Here is a 9,323-nt window from a genome sequence, read left to right as displayed (position 1 = left end):
TTTGGCCACCCAATGTGCAGAGCCGACTCATTGGAAAAGACCCTGATGCTGGGAAAGATTGAACGGAGAAAGAGAAGTGAACAACAGAGGATGAGACGGTTAGACGACTCAATGGACATGAGTTTGAGCAAGCTCTGGGAGATGATGAAGGACAGGGAAGCCTGGTGTGCTGCAGTCCATGGGTTCACAACAACTGAGTGACTGAACAGCAATGACAATAGGGTGGGATCATTGGTTTATCTTAAGTGTATTAGTTATTAACAAAATATATTAAATTTCCATGTATCTAGCCAAATCATTGTACTTTGTAATTCCAATGAAATTCGTCTGTGTGTGTGTATGTTAGCATTATACCATTTACTCTTTGAAAATTAAAAAAAAAGTAAATTTGAGGACTGAGTACAAGCCTTTAATATAAGAATGCATATCATCCTCATCTGTTGTTCCTCTCCTAACAAAGACCTGCTAAGTGAATACTGCAATGTGTCTTCCTGAACTCATTTTTAATAATGTTGGCAAATTAGGTGGTGTTGCAAAATATATTACCTTCTTAAATTGGCATATGCCAGAGCTAAGACATTGGGCTAAGAGTCAGTAGATCTAATTTATTTATTATTTAATAAATATTTGCTGGGGTATTATTCTTGGTACAAGTTTTATCACAACTATACACATTCTGTGTACTGCTTGCAAGTCACTCAACCCCTCTGAGACTAGGTTTCCATATTTGTAGAATGAATATACTGAATATACAGTTTGTCTTGTTTCATAGCATAATTAATAAAGATCATATGAGACATCATATAATCAAGTGAATTATATACATTTATATGGTAAAGCACTTAAGATAAAGCTATCATATCCATTATATTAAATTGGTTATATATAATATAGCTATATATATTAAATAGTGCTTTATATAGCTCTCAAAACCAATTCTTAATTTCCATAATTTCATACTACTGAAACAAGATAATAGCCTATAATGACATCATACATTTGAATTGTTCTTTATCATTATTAGAGTACTCTCTAGTAAGTCTTTGATCGTATGGATCAAAGGATCTTTGATCCTTTCAACAACAGAGAAGGTAGAATCAACTTTTTTGATTTATTTTTTCATCCACACATTTCTAGGGATCTATTTTTCTACATAATAATTTCTAAATCTAGAGCTCAACTAGCTTTTGAACTTTTCAACTTTTGGTACTTGAATAAGCAAGAAATTTTGATTCAATTTGTTTCCACCTCAATTTCTCAAAGGATCACCGTAGTGATACATGCTACCTGAGAGACATAAGAGTTGTCAGGTCAGTTTTATTTCTAGTTATTGCAAAATGCCTCATGAGAGTAGAAGTCTAGAGTAATGAGTCTCAGCATTTTTGGTCCTAGGGCTGATTAATACACTCAAAAATTAGTGAGAACCGCAATGAGATTTTATGTCTGTAGGCTATATCCATCATTCTTCATTACATTAGAAATTAAAACTGAGAAATTTCAAAAATACTTCGTATTTCATTTAAAAACAAGAAACCCATTATATTTCAATGTAAATATTACTTTTATCAAAAATGACCATGTTTCCAAAACAAAAAGGATAATGACATTTTGTATTTTGCAAATCTCTAATATTGGCTTTAACAGAATACAAGAAAAGTCTCTAATTTATTTCTATAGTCTATCCATTAACATGGTGTGATCACTAATCTAGAGCCAGACATCCTGGAATGTGAAGTCAAGTGGGCCTCAGAAAGCATCACTACGAACAAAGCTAGTGGAGGTGATGGAATTCAGTTGAGCTATTTCAAATCCTGAAAGATGATGCTGTGAAAGTGCTGCACTCAATATGCCAGCAAATTTGGAAAACTCAGCAGTGGCCACAGGACTGGAAAAGGTCCGTTTTCATTCCAATCTCAAAGAAAGGCAATGCCAAAGAATGTTCAAACTACCGCACAATTGCACTCATCTCACATGCTAGTAAAATAATGCTCAAAATTCTGCAAGTCAGGCTTCGGCAATACATGAACCATGAACTTCCAGATGTTCAAGCTGGTTTTAGAAAAGGCAGAGGAACCAGAGATCAAATTGCCAACATCCACTGGATCATGGAAAAAGCAAGAAAGTTCCATAAAAAACATCTATTTCTTCTTTTTTGACTATGCCAAAGTCTTTGACCGTGTGGATCACAATAAACTGTGGAAAATTCTGAAAGAGATGGGAATACCAGACCACCTAACCTGCCTCTGGAGAAATCTGTATGCAGGTCAGAAAGCAACAGTTAAAACTGAACATGGAACAACAGACTGATTCCAAATAGGAAAAAGAGTACGTCAAGGCTGTATATTGTCACCCTGCTTATTTAACTTACATGCAGAGTACACCATGAGAAACGCTGGGCTGGAAGAAGTACAAGCTGGAATCAAGATTGCCAGGAGAAATATCAGTAACCTCAGATATCCAGATGACACCACCCTTATGACAGAAAGTGAAGAGGAACTGAAAAGCCTCTTGATGAAAGTGAAAGCAGATAGTGAAAAAGTTGGCTTAAAGTTCAACATTCAGAAAACGAAGATCATGGCATCTGGTCCCATCACTTCATGGCAAATAGATGGGGAACAGTGGAAACAGTGTCAGACTTTATCTTTTTGGGCTCCAAAATCACTGCAGATGGTGACTGCAGCCATGAAATTAAAAGGCGCTTACTCCTTGGAAGAAAAGGTATGACCAACCTAGGTAGCACATTGAAAAGCAGAGACATTACTTTGCCGACTAAGGTCCACCTAGTCAAGGCTATGGTTTTTCCAGTGGATGTGAGGGTATGGATGTGAGAGTTGGACTGTGAAGAAAGCTGAGTGCCGAAGAATTGATGCTTTTGAACTGTGGTGTTGCAGAAGACTCTTGAAAGTCCCTTGGACTGCAAGGAGATCCAACCAGTCCATTCTAAAGGAGATCAGCCCTGAGTGTTATTTGGAAGGAATGATGCTAATGCTGAAACTCCAGTACTTTGGCCACCTCATGCGAAGAGTTGACTCATTGGAAAAGACTCTGATGCTGGGAGGGATTGGGGGCAGGAGGAGAAGGGGACGACAGAGGATGAGATGGCTTGATGGCATCACTGACTCGATAGACATGAGTTTGAGTGGACTCTGGGAGATGGTGATGGACAGAGAGGCCTGGCGTGCTGCAATTCATGGGGTCTCAAAGAGTTGGACATGACTGAGCGACTGAACTGAACTGATTTATTAACATATATCATGCAGGTTGAAGTATGTGAGGAAAATTTGGTCTTACATAGATATATCACTGGAAAAGGGAACATCTTGCAGACCTCCAAAAGGGTTTTAAGGATTTCCAGGTTCCATTAAACACACTTGGAAAATGGTTGATCTACAGTGTAGAGGGTTTAAATGCAGAAGCTTTGAAGTCAGACAGACCTCTTACCTTAGTTCAAACCAGTTTAATATGTTTGGTTGTGTGTCCTAGGACAATTTACTTAAACAACAAGCCACAACTTCTTCCTCTGTGAAAAGACTGTAATCATTCCAGCATCATGGGGTTGCTGTAAAGATTAAATGGCTTGAATTGTGAAATCCTTACCATAGGCCCTGGCACATAGTAAGTGTACAAAAAATAGTAACTGGCTCTAATGTATCATAGACTGTTTTCTGTACTCCCCTCAAAATAGAAGTCCTACAACAGCCAACCCAACTCACCTGACAGTAAGACCAGTCTTAGAGGAGGTTCTGAAATTGAAACCAATAGGATCTAATTTTAAAATATGCTACCCTATTATTCATTTATTCAAGACTTGTTCTCAGTCAATCTTCTCTCACAATTGTGGGTGTTTATAAAATGATAGCCCAACTAAAGCTATGGTAGATTTGAACAGAACCATCTAACTAACCTTTGCACAAGAAATACTTCACTTGTTCTTAATGAAAAACAGACCAAACTAATGGACTGAGACAACAGCAGATTATTGAATACATATCTCATTTTATAAGATATTTCACACTAATTATACAAAAATATTTTCTGAAAGCCTAGAAAGTAGGAACGGAGATTTTTTTTAATTTATGTGAATTCATTTTAATTACACTTGCTGAATACCTCTTCAGTATAAACATCATTATGAAGAATCCAAAAATGAGCAACACTTTTGCTTAATATTTAAGGTTTTTTCTTTTTGTTTTGTTTCTGCTTGCTATTAGCTTTGTTTGTGCAAAAATAAATTTCTGACCTGCCATATCTCTAGTAGCCATTTAAAAAAAATTTTATTGAAGGATATTTGCTTTACAATGTTGTGTTATTTTCTGCTATAGAGCAAAATGAATCAGATATATATATATATATATATATATATATATATATATATATATATTTCCTCTTTTTTGGATTTCCTTCCCATTTAGGTCACACAGAGCACTGAGTAGAGCTCCCTATGCTCTACAGTTAGTTCTCATTAGTTATCTATTTTATACGTAGTAGGGTATATATGTCAATCCCAATCTCCCAATTCATCCCATTTCCCCTTTCCCCTTTGGTGTCCATACATTTGTTCTCTATATTTGTCTCTATTTATAGTTTGCAAATAGCTCCATCTGTGCCATTTTCCCCCTAGATTCCACATATATGCATTAATATATATTTGTTTTTCTCTTTCGGACTTACTTCACTCTGTATGACATTAATGTCTCTGCAAATGGCACAGTTTAGGTCCTTTTCATGGCTAAATAATATGCATTTTTAAAAATTAAAGACATTTATATCAGAACTTTGTGTTTTTTCAGCCATCCAAGAGAGAACATGAATGATCATCGAGAGTCTGAAATTAGTGGTAAAGTAGCTGCCCAGGAATAACTAAACAAGTTCTTTTGTACATGATTTGACATATGAAATTACTACAGAAATCACCAGAACAGTTCCTCCTTAGATTGTCAGATTGTATAAACTGATCTCATTTAACTCTGCTACTGGCCTTATTTTCCTATTCTCAGAATATTCAGCCACAGCTGAATAGCTTTTAACTTCTCAATTTGTAGATCATAAGGAATAATAATTGTAACACAAACTTGCTCACATTTATTATGTATTTACTTTGTGCCTTATGATGTTCTAAATATTTTACATGTACTTAATCATTTAATAAGTTATAACTGGATATGGAACAACTGATTGGTTCAAAATTGGGAAAGGAGTACAACAAGACTGTATATTGTCACCCTGATTATTTAACTTATATGCAGAGTACATCATGCAAAATGCCAGGCTGGATGAATCACAAACTGGAATCAAGATTGCCAGGAGAAATATCAAGAACCTCAGATACACAGATGACACCATACTAATGGCAGAAAGTGAAGATGAACTAAAGAGCCTCTTGACAAGGGTGAAAGAGGAGAGTGAAAAGCTGGCTTAAAACTCAACGTTCAGAAAATGAACATTACGGCATCCAGTCCCATCACTTCATGGCAAATAGAAGGGGAAAAAGTGGCAACAGTGACAGGTTTTATTTTTTGGGCTCCAAATCATTGCAGACAGGGTCTGCCAGCATGGAATTAAAAGACACTTGCTTCTTGGAAGAAAAGCTGTGACAAAACTAGACAGTGTATTAAAAAGCAGAGACATCACTTTGCCAACAAGGTTCGTCTAATCAAAGCTATGGTTTTTCCAGTAGTCATGTACGGATGTGAGAGTTGGACCATAAAGAAGCCTGAGTGCCAAAGAATCCATGCTTTTGAATTGTGGTGTTGGAGAAGACTCTTGAGAATCCTTTGGACAGCAAGAAGATCAGTCAGTCAATCCTAAAGGAAAGCAAACTTGAATGTTCATTGGAAAGACTGGTGCTGAAGATGAAGATCCAGTGTTTTGAAGCACTTGATGCAAAGGGCCAACTCAATGGAAAAGCCCCTGATGATGGAAAAGATTGAAGGCAAAGGGAGAACGGGGCAGCAGAGGAGAAGATGGTTAGAATGCACAACCGACTCAATGGATGTGAATTTGAGCAAACTCTGGGAGACAGTGAGGGACAGAGAACCCTGGCATGCTGCAGTCCATGGGGTCACAAAGAGTCAGACACGACCTAGTGACTGAACAATAACAACAGCAATAAATCATTTAACCATCAAAATAACCCTATATTATTACACTCGTTTCAAAAATGACAGAGATCTCTAGAGCATATGTCAGTAAAGTTCATATCAAAAAATAAGAAAGCAACACAATACTCTCTAAGTATTAAATCAAAGTATAATTTAAAGTATTGGTTACACAGGTGAGGAAAGAGGACATTGAAAAGGGAGGATGAGTTAAATCAGCGTTTAGCAACAGCAAGAAGTCATTCTGACTCTTCATTTGGACAGATGACCAATGGAGGCAAGATTTCCAGACCTCAGGGACCTGCCTCACCTGGAGGACCTTGAACTCAGGTAGGCCAATCCTTTGAAAATGGGAACCACTGAAGAGATGTAGCTCAAAGAGATGCCCCTGAAGGGGAGCAGGAGAAGGAGAAAGCAGAGTAGCCTGGCTTCTCCCTTTCTCTCACAATCTGATGCCCACCTATGTTTCTCAATGGTGAAATCTATTCTGAAGCCAGCTGACCTGAGAGAGTAGGACATGGAGGGATAGTCCTTTCTGTGATGCAGAGAAGAGTAATAGAAGTACAAGGAATGTTCCTGATGGCAAATAGACAAGGGATATGCAGAAGACTTAAGTAACTTGGTGAAGATCATCAGTCTTTCAGCTGGTCTTTGGGATTTGAACATATATAGAAATTGTATACCTGAATACCATTTCTGCCCATATATGTTTTGGCTTCCCTCATGGCTCAGATGGTAAAGAATCTGCCTGCGATGAGGGAGACATGGGGTTCGATCCCTGGGTTCGGAAGATCCCCTGGAGGAGAGCGTGGCAACCCACTCCAGTGTTCTTGCCTGGAGAATCCAATTAGACAGAGGAGCCTGGAGGGCTACAGTCCTTGGGGTCACAGAGCTGGACATGACTGAGTGAATAAGCAGAGCACATGCCCTGAATAAGGGAGTTACAGGTTTTAAGAAGTGACATGAGTCACTTTCTGATATGATTTTTTTCTGCCAATATATGTCATAGGATACTTTCAGGGAAAAGTGTGTGTGTCTACGACTATATCAGGGGAAGAGAGGAAAGAAATGAGAAATGGTCTGGGACTTCATTTTCAGGGTCAGAATACACCTTTGGGCAGGTTGAGGTAAGAGGAGCATGTGATTCATTCAAGAAATCTCCACTTTCATGCGAGCTCTCAGTTGGTAAAGTGTAGGGTTTTCTCCACATAGATCTTGCTTTCAAAGTAGACCTTGCAAAGGTACAGTTCACATTAGAATGGATTCTGTTTTCAATTTTTCAAAACTATATCAATTGGAACTGTCAGTATTGGCAGGAAATGTAGAGATATATCCTTTAATGGCTGACAAAGGTCCATCTAATCAAACCTATGGTTTTCCCAGTAGTCATGTATGGATGTGAGAGTTGGACCATAAAGAAAGCTGAGTACTGAAGACTTGATGCTTTTGAACTGTGGTGTTGGAGAAGACTCTCGAGAATCCCTTGGACTACAAGGAGATCCAAGTAGTCCATCCTAAAGGAGATTAGTCCTGAATATTCAATGGAAGGACTGATGCTGAAGCTGGAACTGCAATGCTTTTGCTACCTGATGTGAATAACTGACTCATTGGAAAAGACCTTGATGCTGGGAAAGACTGTAGGCAGGAGGAGAAGGGGACAACAGAGGATGAGATGGTTGGATGGCATCACCGACTCGATGGACATGAGTCTGAGCAAGCTCTGGAAGTTGGTGATGGACAGGGAAGCTTGGCATGCTGCTGTCCATGGGATCGCAAATGTGGGACAGGATTGAACGATTGAACTGAACTGATCCTGTAATGTGTTAGTGCGTCTCTTGTCAATCTAAGAGTTCATGAAGTGGGGCAGGAAAAAGGATATTGATGGCATACAGATATGAGGTATAGTATTAACTAGATTGAGTATGGCTGCCTTGAGCTGAATTGTGTTCCTTTAAAATTCTCATGTTAAAGCCCCAAACTTAGTACCTCAGAATATAATTATATTTAGAGATGCTGTCTTTAAGGATGTAATACCTTAAAAATGAGGCTGTTAGAGTGGGGCCCTATGCAATATGGCTGGTCCTAACAAAAAGAGGAAGAGACACCAAGGGAGTGTGAGTACAGAGGGTAAACCATATATGCAGAGGCAGCATCCGCAAGACCAAGCAGCCAGAGAAAACTAACACTGCTGGTATGTTGATCTTTGACTTCCAGTCTCCAGAACTGTGAGAAAATTGACTTCTGTTGTTTAGGCCACTCAGTCCATGGCATTTTGTTATGGCTGCCCTAGCAAACTAATACACTTACTAAAGGAGCAGTATCTGGAGACTATCAGTGTGGAAGGCACCATCCGTCAGTGACGGAGATGCTAGTGATATTATATCATATAAAACAATATGGCTGCTGGGACCATGAAAATCTATTCAACTGGAATGAGAAGTTAGAGTTAGAGTTAGTTTATGGAAAGCCATAAATGAAGTTATTTTCTCTCCTTTGTGGCTGCCCATTTAATTTGATAAGCATTTGATGGTGTGTGTATTAGGCAGAAAATACTCTTACAGGTTCCAGTCTCTGAACACTCTATTGCTGAATGACGCCACTGTGACATCATAGAAATCTCTTCTTTGAATGATTGCTTATGGTTCCCCTATTGGTGGAAATAATATTATCCCAGAATGTCAATACATCTTAAGAAAAAAAAAATTTCTATCCTCTTCAAAATAAATTTTAAAAACATTATTTTGCTGTGGAACTTGTTTAAATTTACCTTGTTCATGTCTCATAGATGTGTTTTGGCGCCATATTAACAGTAGTCCAGAAACAGATTTTCATACCCATCTAAACAAAGAGAAATAAAAAGGTAAAATAGAATAATACTGACATCATTGGTTCACATACAAGATAGGATATTAAAAACTCTTCAGTTCAGTTCAGTTCAGTTGCTCTGTCATTTCTGACTCTTTGTGACTCCATTTATAGCAGCACGCCAAGCTTCCCTGTCCATCACCAACTCCCAGAGCTTGTTCAAACTCATGTCCATCTAGTTGGTGATGCCATCTAACCATCTCATCCTCTGTTAACCCCTTCTCCTGCTTTCAAACTTTCTCAGCATCAGGGTATTTTCAAATGAGTCAGCTCTTCCCATCAGGTGGCTAAATATTAGAGCTTTCAGCTTCAGCATCAGTCCTTCCAATGAATATTCAGGACTGATTTCCTATAGGATGG

Source organism: Budorcas taxicolor, chromosome 1 (genome assembly GCF_023091745.1).
Source record: "Budorcas taxicolor isolate Tak-1 chromosome 1, Takin1.1, whole genome shotgun sequence".
In the NCBI taxonomy this organism is placed as follows: domain Eukaryota; kingdom Metazoa; phylum Chordata; class Mammalia; order Artiodactyla; family Bovidae; genus Budorcas; species Budorcas taxicolor.
This window is presented reverse-complemented; position numbering follows the sequence as displayed.